Here is a 14,751-nt window from a genome sequence, read left to right as displayed (position 1 = left end):
CTTTGTTGCTTCTGAGCTTGATGGCCGCCTTCATCTGTTTTTCGAAGTCTGCAAGGATCCCTTTATCAAAACCATATGAAATCATGTTCAGACCTTTATAGAAAGTTTCATCTCTGAAAATGCCGGCTACCTGGTGCTTGCTGTCTTCATCTCAGTATAAATCCTAAGAGGCAAGCATGTGCACATACTCAGCCCTTCGGGCTTTGTTGTAGTCTGACTTTGATGGGCAGAAGCAGACTTTCTAAAGCCCAGTAGTTGCATCGGCAATGAGTCTTGACTAAAATTTGGCGTTTTTTTCTTCCTTCTCATCTACAATTGATAAGAACTAAGACACACAATAAAAAGCTTGATGAAGGTCATCTACTGCAGGGGAGAACTGTGCTCAGCAGGTCTTCCTTGGGGCAGTCGATCCCCAGGACTTTCTTCCAAGTTGTCTCTGGGTAGCTTCAAACCAAACCAGGTGCTACTAAACCAACCGTTCAGTTGGAAACTAGGAACTTAAGTTGTTGTGCCACCCTGGGACTTCGTCTACAAGGCAAAGCATTAGAAATGTTTGAGGGGTTTTTTGGTTTGGTTTGATTCCCACCCACCCCCACCCCCCGCCAACAAATTCATTTCCTGAATATACTGCAAAGTATTCATTTACTGGTAGCATAGTGGCTAAGTGCTTAGATGCCAACCACAATGTTGGCAGGTCAAACCCACCAGCCAGTGCACTAGAGAAAGATGTGACAGTCCACTTACATAGAGATTGTAGGGCAGGTAGGTCTGCTCTGTCCTACAGACTCCATGGGTTGGAATCAATTCATCAACCATGAGTTTATTCATTTTCCTTTCAGAGCCAAGGCATGTATTGATAATCCATGGCGGCTTCCATGTTCTGTTGCTTCTCTGTCTTATCTTCTTTCTTTCTTTCTTTCTTTTTTTAATGATGGCTCTTTCTGAACTTTCCCTTAGAGTCATCAGAGGTTTCAGAGTGATGTTCATTTGGTTGCAACTGCTGCCGTGAGCCTTTTGGGGTGCCATGGGGTCCATTCCAATTCATAGCGATCCCAGGGGACAGAGCAGGCCTGCCCGATGGGGTTTCTTGAGTAGTCTTTCTAGGGGCATATCACCAGATCTTTCTGCTATCGAGCACCTGGGTGGGCTTCAACTGCCATCCTTTCAGCTAACAGCTGAGCACTTAAACATATTGCCAACAAGCATCCTTCGGTTGCAACTAATACTTAATGCAGACCATAACAAATCCAATCAATCCATATATTCAACACTCATGTAGTCACTCCATGCACACAGTCTTCCTGGATGTTATCTATGGTTATACCTCAAGGGGTTCAGTTGGGGACAGAAAGATCGAGGTCCTTGAAAAGGGTCATATTGAAAAGCAAGTCTTAGCACTTCTATTGGATCCTTGTATCAATTCAGGGGCTCTGGTGGCATCGTGGGTTATGTACTGAGCTGCTAAACACAAGGTCAGTGGTTCAAACCCATCAGCTACTCCATGGGAGAAAGATAAGACTGTTTACTCCTCTGAAGATGCGAAGTCTCAGAGACACAAAAGGAGCAGTTCTGGCCCGTCCGTGGGGTCGCCATGTTTTCTAATCTACTTGATGGCAATGGGGTTTTTTGGTTTTAAATCAATTCCATGGATTTGGGGGAAATGCAAAGAATTGACTCACTCTGCCTATTAATGGAAACATTGTCCCAAGTTCACATAGCAGCCCTTTGGAATCTGAGGCTCAGCTTCGGAAAAGCCAGCCACTGGAAACCCGGTGAAGCACAGTTCTAGTCCAACAGTCATGAAGTCAGAATCCACAGAGCGCTGTGAGGTAAGCCTTGGGCTGCTGAGTGGTTGGGAGAAAGATGGGACTTTCTACTCTGATAATTATGGTCTCGGAAACTCCCCGGGGCAGTTCTACCCAGTCCTATAAAGGTTGCTATGAGTCTGCATCACCTCGCGGGCCCTGAATTTGGTCTGGGTTTTGGCTAACTGTAGAAAGACCAGCTGAAGCGCAGGGAAAATATGAGGCTCTCATATTTTCAGAATATGATTTACAGTCTCAGAAACCTTGCATAGGCTTGATGGCAGTGGGTTTGTTTTGTTGTTTAGTTTTGGTGGTACGGGTTTTAGCATAATTCTGTTTTAATGCAAGTTGTATGGGATTTGTCTAGCAACACTTCAGAAGTTTCAGCTGTGATAGGTAGTGACTTGATGCACTTCAGTTGCAAATGGTTACTTTCCTGGGCCCATGTTCCTCCAACAAAGTACAGGCTGTGACTTGATTTGTGTGTGCGTGCATGTGTGTTGCCAACTTGGTGAAGTTCACAGAAGAGAATGTTTCCACTTAACAAAATGTATCGGAGTGGCACGCAATGTTCTGACCAGGACATCCATGAGGAAACTTGATCTGTGGGTAGTGTGTCTCAGAGAAAAACCACGTTGAAACTATGGTCACATCAAGCCACCAAAAAGTACAGGTGCGAGTTACAAAAACAGCTGTGTCCATTCAATAGCGACCTGGTGGTGCACTGGTTAGAACACTGGGTTGCCAAACAAAAGGCCGGCTATTGAAGCCCACGAGCTACTCCACGGGGGAAAGATGTGGCGATCTTCTTTGAATAAGGATTGCAGCCTGGAAAGCCTTGTGTGGACCGTGCCACTCTGTCCTTCAGGATCACGATGAGTCAGAATCCACTCAATGCCAGTGGAGTTTGGGTATCCATCTAATAACATACCATAGAAACCATACCCAAAAAACTAGGCTCAGCTGTTAAAGTACTAATAAATATCCACATAAAGTCTCCCCCAAGAACTGCATATTACCTATAATCGTAATGTACATTTGTATAGAGTGTTTGCTTTCAAAATGCTTCCACATCTCATACCAATAAATGGAAAAGGATGTGCAGTGTGCCAGATGCAGCTGTAATGAAAATTGAGGGAAATACGTCTGGACCATTAGGCAGGAGTTGGAGGCAGGATAGCTCTGTTTTTAGAACATTACATTATGTGCTTTAAAAAAAAACAAAATGCCGCCTAGGAAGCTTGGCTCCAATTAACGCAAAATCAAATACGCCTGACTAAACCAACTAAAAGACACGGCAAGGGAGGCTCATCCAATCCGGTATTTGAATCCAACTTGTGTGTACTGGTCTACACAACAGCAGGGTGGGATGGCAGGCTGGCTGCCAGTGGATCGTTTAAACTGCTGGTCATCTCATCTTTAAGGCCACTCCTCCGACTCTTGAGGGGTGGCCCAGGTAAACAGACTGTGCTTTACCAAAAGGGGCTGGTAGGAAGCAGAGAGTAAGTGCTATGAACCCGCATATTCACAAAGCCACAGGGCACCTCTCTACACAAAGGTAAACACCTGAATCTAGGGAGAAGAAAAAAACTGACTCAGTCTGAGGTAACCTTCCTGAAGAGTCTCTTTCTCAGCCTCTTTTCCCAGCTAATCTACTACAGTCCTAGTTCTATCTCTCTAGACCCCCCACCCACCCCCATCACCACCAACCACCCACTGCCCCTGTGCTGGCCTGGGGAACAAAAAGAGATCTTCCGATGTGAGGAAGTTGAAGTCAGGTATTCTGACCCAGGATTTAAGTCACAGGATCAGAAGCCTGGAAGTGCCATGAAGTCTTTTAATTTTCCTTTTTTTGTTTCTTTGTTTTTTAATTTGTAGCAATTCTCCTACAATACTTCCCACACGTGGAGCCCGACCTCTGAGGAAACACTTCCTCAGATTATAAACCAAGACCTCCTGGGGCAGCCCGTACACTTCTAGACTGTTCTTATTAAAAAGTTATCCGGGGGTGCGGATGCCTAATAATAATAATGGATACGAGGGAATATAGGAAATACAGGGGAGCAGGGGCAGGGGGAGAGAGGGAGGGAAAAACGAGTTGGGAAGTAATTCATGAAGACAGGAAGGGGGAGGGAGTATGTGATTGCATGAAGAATCTTAATCATGGGGTTCGATTTAATCATGGGAGACGGGGAATACTCTAAAAATGATGTGGTGACGATTGTACTATTCTCTGTGATATGACTGAATGATTGAACTATTGGATTATATGATACGTAAATTACTTGTGAATAAAATGGCTGAAACAACAAAATAAGATAAAAAGTTCTCCATCATGCTAACCCGAATGAACGCCCTACCACTTCCCTTCACTTGAGAAGTACAAAACCAGTCCTTCCCTTTCCTTGCTTGAAAGCAGCTCTCACCTCCCCATGGAGTGCAGTTAAAATGTGCCCAAGGATGCCACCTTTGACATGATTTGTAGACTCCTCTGAGTCGGGCTTGACCTGATGGCAGTGAATTTTGTTTTGGAAGCCATGTGGGAAGGATCCCAATGGCATAGTGGTTATGCATTGGATTGTTAATGGCAAGGTCAGCAGTTTGAAACCACCAGCCTGGATGCAGGAGAAAGATCAGGCTTTCTACTCCCATAAAGATTTCCAGCCAAAGACAGAAGATGGCATCTAGTTAGATTCACCTGCCCAGAGCTCCTGCTGCCAGACCAGAACACTGGGAGATAAGGTAAAACAGACTGGGAGGCAAGGCGGAGGTCTGAAATTAGAATCAGGCTACTAGGGTCTGTCCTGAATCCCACTTTTTTTAATTTCCACTCACAAAGCAAACCGAGAACACACTAAATCACTCTAGGTTTGGCATGCTGGGCTCGTGGGCTCCAGCTGAGGAGCTACCTGTGCCCTAGTTTGGCAGCAAGTAGCAATTTCCCCAGGCTAAAGGGGACAAAATCCCAGACATAAGGAGAACCTCTGAAAGCTAGTCACAGGACTCCACAACAGAGCTCCTCCATGCTGTAAACTGCCTTGAGCTCATAGCCTGGGGATCAGGTTCAGCAGGTAGCCGTATATTGGGGGCAATTGAAAAGCAGTAAGGAAATTTATCTGAGTCAGGTCGTGGTATGGCAGAAATTCGTCCAGGGGGCGAATTCAGTTCCAGTTGGCCAAGAAGAAAACAACCTCCCTGATAAGCTGGATCTCCTCTTCTTGGGTCTCTGTGACAGCCCCCAAATCAGGGCACTCCATGAGCCCAATATAAAAAAGTGAGAAAAACTATTTTCTCAGTAAAAGCTGCAAATCCCAGGCTCATTGTTTAACTCAAAGACAACTGGTAGAATGAGTCTTTGAACATACATTAGTATAATAAGGAATTCCATGTTAAGGAATGCCAAAAGTTAGCTATAGAACCCAGAGACTATCAACTTAACAAAGACCCGTTGGAGCAAGCCTCAGTTCAGAATAACTTAATTCAATGCCAGCTGGCCAGGAGGAAAACACCTCTGAGGTATTAGGGCATCAGCATCCTGGCACAAGCCACAAGCAGAGACAACTAGCCCAGTTCCCCTCTCAGTGATTCTACACACAGCTGGGGAGGTCCTGACTGTCCTGGGGCCCTACACGGGGCTGAGGGAACACCCCCTGCCCCTGCAGTGCTGCATACAGCACAAGGCAGCTATACCAGTGAACTCAAGCACTCAACACCACAGTGGAAACCACTGCCTGCCCTCTGCTGTGATCTTGCCTTCAAGGGTAATTCTGCCCAGCATCTGTGGGAACCTACACGAAGCGGGCACACCACCCCACTACCTTAAGGCAGGGTTGGAACGCCTCCAGCCCCACGGTCAGGTGACCAAGCCTCAGTTATTTCCTTAATTACTGCTCTTTTTCTTCTCTCTTTATTCTCTCTCCCTTCTACCTTTCCCCACACACAGTCAGTCTCAATAGGCCCAGTTTTGTTTTGTTTTGTTTTGTTTTCTCTTTTTCTTTCTCTTCTTTTCCTCTCTTTTTCCTCTTCTCTCCCTCTCTTTCCTTTCATACACCACTGATGAGTTCTGGGCCACTACCCTCCACCTAGGGCAACTCAAACCAAACATCAGGGGGAACTCCAGCCTGCCCTCTGTGGGAGCACTGCACACCACACAAGGCAGCTGTGACAGCCATCTACAGCGCACCACACTGCTGAGGAAACCTACGGTGATCTTGCCGACTAGGTCAATTCCTCCCAGCACCAGTGGGACCCTGCACCAAAAGGGCACACCAACCTGTTACCTTGGGGCAGGGTTTAAAGCCCTCCTGACTCATGTTCAGATGATCAGGGATCAGCTACCTCTTTACTCTTTATTTTTTTTCTTCTCTCTTTCCCACCACAGTCAATCTTAGTGAGCACAGGTGTGCTCTCGCCTTTTTTCTCTTTCTTTTCTTTTTCTTTCTCTTTTTTCTCTCCTTTCTTCTTTTCTGTTTCTCTTCTCTCCCTCTCTTTCCTTCCACATGCCACTGCTGGTCTCCTGACCCCTACCCTCTGCCTAGGGCAACTCTGCCCACCCAGTGGGGAGAGCTCCAGCCTACCCCCTGTGACAGTGCTGCACACAGCATGAGGCAGTGCTACACACAGCACAGCATGGGATTCAGCTATCTCTTTATCTATTTTTTCTCTTCTTTCTTTCTTTTCTTCTTTTGCTTTTTCTTCTTTTTTCCCCTTCTTCTTTCTCTTCTATCTTTCCTGCCATAGTCTCAGCAGATTCAGGTTTCCTTTTTTGTGGTTTTCTATTTTTGACTGTTTTTACTTTTGTTTTGTCTTTGCATTTTGTGTGTGAGTGTGTTTATTTTTGTTTGTTTGCTCTTATCTTTGTTTTATCCTTTCTATTTTTTTCTTTTCTTCTCACTCTCTTTCCTTTCACAAGCCACTACCAGCCTCCAGGCCACTGCCCTCTGCCTAGGGCAACTCTGATGGCCCAGTTGGGGGAGTTCCCGCCTGCATTTGTTGGCTTTACACGAAGCTGGGGGAATCACACCTGTCCTCCACCATGCCCCAAGTGGCTGGGGGATCTCCCCCTGAAACGGTTGGGGAAACCCCAGGCTACACCTCAAGGCCCTACAAGTGATGGAGGGAACTCTTGCCCACCATCTGTGGTGCTCCAGGTTGCTGCAGGAACTTCTGCCCAACCTCCATGGCACTCTCTCTGACTAGGGTAATTCACCCACACGCCCTCCAAGGCACTCCAATTTCAGAGGGAAACACCTCATGCCACCCAAGGCCCTCCAAGCAGAGTAAGAAACACCAGTATGGCTTACTAAGAAATCAGCCAGTGAAATACCAACCTCGTGGGCCCACAACCACCCAAACAGCGTCCCATGAGAGGACTATTCAACTGACATTCCAAATAATGGAATACTGGTCAGCTAGGGTAAGAGTGAAACCATAAGAAGATACAGCAGTAGCCTGACCGCCCCGCCCCCAACCCCCGCAGTGCAGCTACCTGCAGGTAGTTTGTAGAAACACTCATATGAGTCCCCCAAAAGAGAGCCAAAGCACTTTGATTATGGAAGATGGTGCCAGGTTCCTCTAAAACAACACGTAAACAGCAACCAGCCCCAACAGGCTCAATAAAAAAGAAGGAGAAACAGAAGACGTCCTGAACATAACTACATGCATAGAAGATGCAGACATTGACCTGCCACAGAAAGAAATCTTCAGAATGCTGCTTGGATGCATACAGGACATGAGGGAAGCAATACTGAAAAAGGATGAAATGATAAAGGAGGTAAAGGCAACACACTAAAGGGAAATACAAGACTTTAAGGGATGAAATAACAAAATCCAGTAGCAAATTAACAGACTTTGCCAACAGAATTGAGTAGGTAGAGAATCGCACCAGTGACCTAGAGGATAAGCAAGCAGACCTCAACAAACAGGGAAAAAGCAGTCAAATAAGACAATCAGAGAAGTTGAAGAAAACCTGAGAGCCATGTCTGATGCTATGAATAGGAACAATATTAAAATAAATGGGCTACTAGAACAAGACACAACAAAGAAGTCAACAGTGAAAATAGCAAGGTGATTCTTAGATGAAAACTTCCCTAGCTTAATAAATGAAAATCAGGTAACCATTCAGGAGGCTGAAAGAACACCAGACTGAATCCCAAGAAGTCACCAAGACACATAATAGTTAAATTATCCAACTATGAGGAAAAGGAAAAAATCATAAGAGCAGCTAGGGAAAAGCAAATAGTCACTGATAAAGGTACCCAAATAAGAATATGTCCAGACCTATCAGCAGACATGAACAACGGACCTTAATGAAATAAAAATGATAACTACACAGTACTATGAAGTCCTGTATGCTAATGCATTCAACAACTTGGAAGGCATGGACAAATACTTGGTAAACAATCCCTCCCTGGGCTATCCCAGATGGATGTCAAGAACCTCAACAGACCCATAGCAATGGAAGAAATAGACAAGATTATCAAGGGATTACCAACAAAAAAATTCCCCAGGCCAGATGGCTTCACAGAATTCTACCAAGCATTCAGGGAAGAACTGACACCATTCCTACACAAACACTTCCAAAACACAGAAAAAGATGGAAAACCCACAAACTCTTTCTACGAAGCTAATATAACTCTGATACCTAAAGCGGGCAAGGATCCCACAAGAATTGAGAACTACAGATCAATATCCCTAATGAACATCGATGCAAAAATTCTTAACAAAATACAGGCCAACAGAATAAAAAAGCATATAAAACAAATAATTCACCATGACCAAGTGTGATTCATACCAGGGATGCAGGGATGGTTCAACATATGAAAGATGATTAGTATTATTCACCACAGTGACATGAAAAATTATAAGAACCATCTGATAATATCAATAGATGTGGAAAAAGCATTCAACAACATCCAACACCAATTCCTGTTTAAAACACTTGAGAAGATAGGAATGGAAGGAAAATTCCTCAAGACAGTACAAGCTATATATGAAAAACCAACAGCCAATGTGGTAGTCAATGGAGAAAAGATAAATACAATTCCACTGAAAAAGGGGACCAGACAAGGATGTCCCTTGTCGCTGCTCCTATTTAACATCATACTGGAGGTCCTAGCTAACAACATTAGACAATGAAAGGACATCAAAGGTATTCGCCTGGGGATGGAAGAGGCAAAACTATCATTATTCTCAGACAGTATGATTCTATACATCGAAAATCCCCAAGTGGAGTGTTGGAAGTGATAGAGGAATATGGCAGAGTGGCAGGATACAAGATCAACAAACAGAAGTCTATTGGAATGCTATACACATCAGACAAGATCACAGAAGAGACCACTTAAAGGGTAGTACACTTTACAATAGCCAAGCATAAATTGAAATATCTAGACCTGACTAAAAAAACAAGATTTTTATGAGGAAAACTATAGAACACTATTACAAGAAACCAACAGTGACTTCAACACATGGAAGAATATCCCATGCTTGTGGATTAGAAGATTCAATATAATAAAGATGTCAGTTCTACCCAAGGCGCTATATAAGTTTAATGCTATCTCAATACCAATACCATCATTCTTCAAAGAATTGGAAAAATCTGATTACCAACTTCCTATGGAGAGGGGAGAAGCCAGAATTAGAGAACTCCTCAAGAAGAAAGACAAAATGGGAGCGCTTGCTCTACCTGACTTTAGCACGTATCATACAGCCACAGTTGTCAAAACAGTGTGGTACTGGTGTAACAACAGATATTCAGACCAATGGAAAAGAGCTAAGACCCAGAGATAAAAACATCAGCATACAGGCAACTGATCTTTTATAAAGACCCAAAAAATATCAAGTGGGAAGCAGATCCCTCTTCAATAAGTGGTGCTGGGAAAAAAGAATATCTATCTGCAGAAAAACAAAACAAGACCCTTGCATCATTCCATGCACAAGAATAAACTCAAGGTGAATCACAGACCTTGAGGTAAAACCCCAAACAATTACGGCCATTAGTGAGGGAATTGGGACAAACCTGAGAACCTTGGCACAAGGAATACAGAGGCTATCAGAAATAGGGAAGGATACAAATACAGAGGAGTCATAAATTGACAATTGGGATATACTGAAGATAAATCACCTGTGTACATTGAAAGAATTCACCAAGAGAGTAATAAGAGAGCCCACAGACTGGGAAAACATCTTTAGCAATGACACATCAGACAAAGGCCTTATTACTAAAATCTACAATACTTTACAAGCTTACAATAAGAGAAAAACTAACAGCCCACTGAAAAGGTTGGCAAAGGATCTAAACAGAAGTTTCATAGAAGCTGAAATCCGAATGGCCAATAAACATAAGATAAAATGTTCCCGATCATTAGCCATAAGAGAAATGCAAATTAAAACAACTATGAGATACCACCTAACACCCTCAAAAGTAGCCCAATTCAAAAAGTCAGAAACTAAAAAGTGTTGGAGGGTCTGTGGGGAGACAGTAACTCATCCACTGCTAGTGGACCTGTAGGTATGTACAGCCATTTTAGAAATTGATATGACAATATCTAAAACAGATGGAGACTGAGCTACCATACAACCCCGCAATCCCACTACTGGGCATATACACAGAAGAGGCAAGAAACAAACCATAGCCAGATATCTGTGCTCCAAAGTTCATCTCAGCGCAGTTCACAATTCCAAGGAGGTGAAAAGAAACCAAATTTCCATCAACAGACAAATGGAACAAAAACTGTGGTACATACATACAATGGAGTAATACACATCCCTAAAATGCAGTGATGAATGCATAAAGCATATTACCGCATGGGAAGAACTGAAGAAAATCATGCTAATTGAAATATGTCAAACACAAAAGGACAAGTACAACATGAGTCCACTGAAGTAAGCTTAAAAAAGTGGGGGGGGGATGGACATAGGGGAGAAGCTACTATATACATACATCCCAGGGGTGAGGTCCAGCAACTATGGCAGGGGCCAAACCCAACCCAGGGATACACATGGCAGCCAACTAAATAAGAGGGGAAAGAAAGGGCGGGGGGAGACATGGGTAGGGGGGAGCAGGGCAGTAATCCACCTAAGGGGGGTGGTATTGTTTATATCTCCACAGAAGAGGGAGAGAGAGACCAGGCTTCAATCCGATGTGCCAAGACATGAATACTGCATACCGGTATGTACCAGGGAACCAACAGAGAGGTCTGTGAGGCCGGCCCCAATCCTGACTATGTGGACACCCCCTACTCCCTCAGAAGAATGCACTTCAGAGGACAGCACTGGGCCTACAACTTGGCGAGAGGAGTGCATTGGATTAGAGCACACAGGAGAAACGCAAAGGAATGGAGCGGGAGGAGAAGACATCCTGGACCACCAAGCCCCAAGGACAATGTTCCTGCTCGGAGCAGACAAAGCACGGGGAGGACCGTAGGTCTGGTCCCACCACAGGACATGGAGTCCCTCACTGAACCATGACGTTGCAGGGGACAGCACTGGAGACGCAGTGCAGGAATAGTGCACGGTCTGGCCTCATCTCGCTGGGCGAGGCACTGAGGGCATGCAGCAGATCAGCAGGGGCAGCAGAGGAACGAAACCTCCGGTGAATACCAAAAATAGACTGGTGACAGAGTGTGGCACCCCATCAGACTCAAATGGAAAACATTCGTAAATGCCAACAAACACCTTGAACTATTTATAGGCTTTTCCACTTTTGTCAGTGGCTTTCTTTTAGTTATTATTATTTTGTTCTTGCTTTCTGCTGTTGTTGTTATTGTTTTGTTGGTTTTGACTTCCTTTTTGTTTTATTTGTCTTTACCTGGTTTCTGCACTTATTAATGTATCTGCATGTCTATCTAGATAAGATAGGAGAGACAAATAATTCGGACATGAAAAGAAAGGGAACAATCGTTCTGGGGGGATACGGGAGAAGGGGTGGTGGGAGAAAGGAATTTGAGGAGGGGACAAACCCAGGGACAAGGGAACAACAAGTGAACTAAAATCAATGGAAGGAAAGTCATAGAATGCCTAGTGGGGCTCAATCAAGGGCAATGTAGCAACAAGGAATTACTAAATCTGAATGAAGGGGCCAAACATGATGGTGGGACAAGAGTGAAGTAAAAAGGAAATAGAGGAAAGAACCAGGAGGCAAAGGACATTTATAGAGGCCTAAATACAGGCATGTACATATGTAAATACACACACACACACACATATATATAGTGTGAAGGGAATAGACCTATGTACTCATATCTATATGTTAAGAATTAACATTGCAGATGGACATTAGGCCTCAACCCAAGTACTCCCTTAACACAAGAACACTTTGTTCTAACAATCTGGCATTCTGTGATACTCACCTTCCTGACACAATCTCACTGGAGACAGGATGGGTGCATAGGCAAGTGTGATAAGGAAGGCTGATGGTGCTGGGCTGTCAAAGGATGTAGCGCCTGAAGTCTTAAAGGCTTGAAAATAAACAAGCAGCCATCTAGCTCAGAGGACGCAGGGCCCACATGGAGGAAGCATGTCAGCCTGTGTGATCATTAGGTGTTGATGGAATCAGGTATCAGGCATCTAAGACCCAAAATGAAACCATACCCAAGGTGAATGGGACTGGGGGGGGCGGGGAGGAATGGAGTGGAGACCCAATGCCCATCTGTAGACAATTAGACATCCCCTCACAGAGGGGTCACAGAGAAGAGATGAGCCAGTCAGGGTGCAGTATAGCACCGATGAAACACACAACTTTCCTCTAGTTCTTTGGTGTTTCCTTCACCCCACTATCATGACCTCAATTCTTCCTTACAAATCGGATTAGACCAAAACATGCACACTGCTGCAGATAAGAACCCACAACACAGGGAATCCAAGATAAATAAACCCCTCAGGGCCAACAAGGAGAGTAGAGATACCAGGAGGATTAGGGGACAGTGGGGGTAAGAAATGGGGAGCTGATATCAGGGGCTCAAGTGGGAAGAGAATGCTTTGAAACTGATGATGGCGGCATATGTGCAAATGTGCTTGACACATTGGAGGAATGTATGGATTGTGATAAGAGATGTAAGAGCCCCCAATAAAAGTATTTTTTTAAATGATTTCCAGTTTCAGAAGCCTACGACGGGAGTTATACTTTGTCTGTCCTATGGGGTCCCTAGCCAGAATCAACTCCATAGTACAGTGTGAAGGCTTGTTTTGTTTTTTAACCTTTTGGTTATTCTTTCTTGGACATATTGCAGTTCCATAAGTCCCTTTTCAAAGGTGTCACCCGGAGCAGAAGATTTCAGTACTGGTTGACCTGCGCAATGAAGGCCCGTGTCTATTGTTCATGGAACCAAAGGCACCGGAGAAGGACTTAGTTGTTGCTGCTGTTGCTCTTACCAGTGATTCACCACAAGGTCGGTGTGCAAGGGGTCTGCTTGACCATAGTTTTCATTATGTGCTTCTGGAATTAAATTTCGAAAGACACAAAGCAGATTCTGTTATGGACAAGCGTCTCTGCTAGAGATTTTGGGAGAAATGCAAATCAAGATATGGCTTCTACCCTGAAAGAGTCCAAGACTACTGCCTGCCCTCCATGCCCCTGCCCCAGGTGAACGACAGTCTTGGGCAAAGTTGGCTTATATCCATTGCCCACTTTAGAGGGTCTGGCAGGAGTTGGAGTACATTCAGTTGACCTGGTTCCACAGCAGTGTTCAGGTCTGTTCCTTAAAATGCACATGTGTTTCCCATGCTAGAATGGCTGGTTCCACCCACACCCCACTACCACCACTCTAGCCTGGAACTTCTAGATTCACCCCTTCTTCCCACTCTATGGGGCCCCCTCCTCCTCAAAACCACTCCTACTCCTTCCTCTGCTCCAACGCAAAAGCTAAACCTCCTCCCATTGAGCAATGCTGACTCATAATGGCCCTATATGCCCTGATATTACACATCTAGAATCCATTCTCCAAACTCAAGGGCTTTCAAAGGAAATGAGGGTTTCTCCAGTCTCCCTGCTGAGCAAGAGCTCCCGAGGACAGGATGTGTTTTATCTCCCACATAATCCTGAGCAGGTTGGGCAATATACACATGGTCGTGCATTAGTGACTTTTTGCTGGTGGGTGGGCCATACTTTGCAGCTATCGTCCCATGATTGAGGATACACTTGGACTGACCTGTGGTTTGTTCTACTGTTCCAGACTGCCTCATACGGACTCATGGATCATATAGTCTTGAATGTCATTCACTTGACAGGTGTCAAAATGAGGAAAGTCCAGAAAGTTAACTGACTCATTTGAGGTCATAAGGGTCTGTAGGGACAACATCTTGTCTAGCTTGGTTCCTGGTTCAGGACCCCTTCCAAAGGAGGACGTTGTAAAAATCTAACTACTTTCTGAGAATTTAAAGAAGTAGCCTGGGAGTAGATTTGGCTGTATCTCTTCCCGCTTAATGTTCTAATGAAGAAGTTTCCTGAGAGCAAAACGCCCACCACTCTTGGCATAGAAGATGCCAGCTCCTGTTGTCTGGCTGGAGGCAGGTCAATCTCCAGTGGATCAGAGTAGAACCAACCTCCACAGCATTTCCAGCAGCTGATTGGGGGTGGAGTCGATTGTCTCTTCTAAAGAGTCTCTCCGAGAGGACTGGAATCTCAAGTATTTCCACCAGCAGCCAAGGTTGTTCATCATTTGCTTTCCTCTGGGTACCAGAAAATGTGGCTGTTGTTTTTCACTTCTGTGCACAACAGAACAAAATGCTATCTGGTCCTATGCCATTCCCATAACTGCTTGGCAATGCAGAGTGGATCGTCTTGGTTCATAGGGTTTTCACTGGCTGGTTGATGGTAGGGAATTCCCAGCCCTTTATTCTTAGTACATCTTAGGTCTTAACCTGGAAACCCCACTGAAACCTGTTCAGCATTATAGCAGGATGTAAGCCTTCACTGACAAATAGCTTGTGGCTGCACATGAGGAGCACT

The sequence above is a fragment of the Echinops telfairi genome, unplaced genomic scaffold, assembly GCF_000313985.2.
Source record: "Echinops telfairi isolate 266 unplaced genomic scaffold, ASM31398v2 ScPeMD7_60;HRSCAF=208, whole genome shotgun sequence".
In the NCBI taxonomy this organism is placed as follows: domain Eukaryota; kingdom Metazoa; phylum Chordata; class Mammalia; order Afrosoricida; family Tenrecidae; genus Echinops; species Echinops telfairi.
This window is presented reverse-complemented; position numbering follows the sequence as displayed.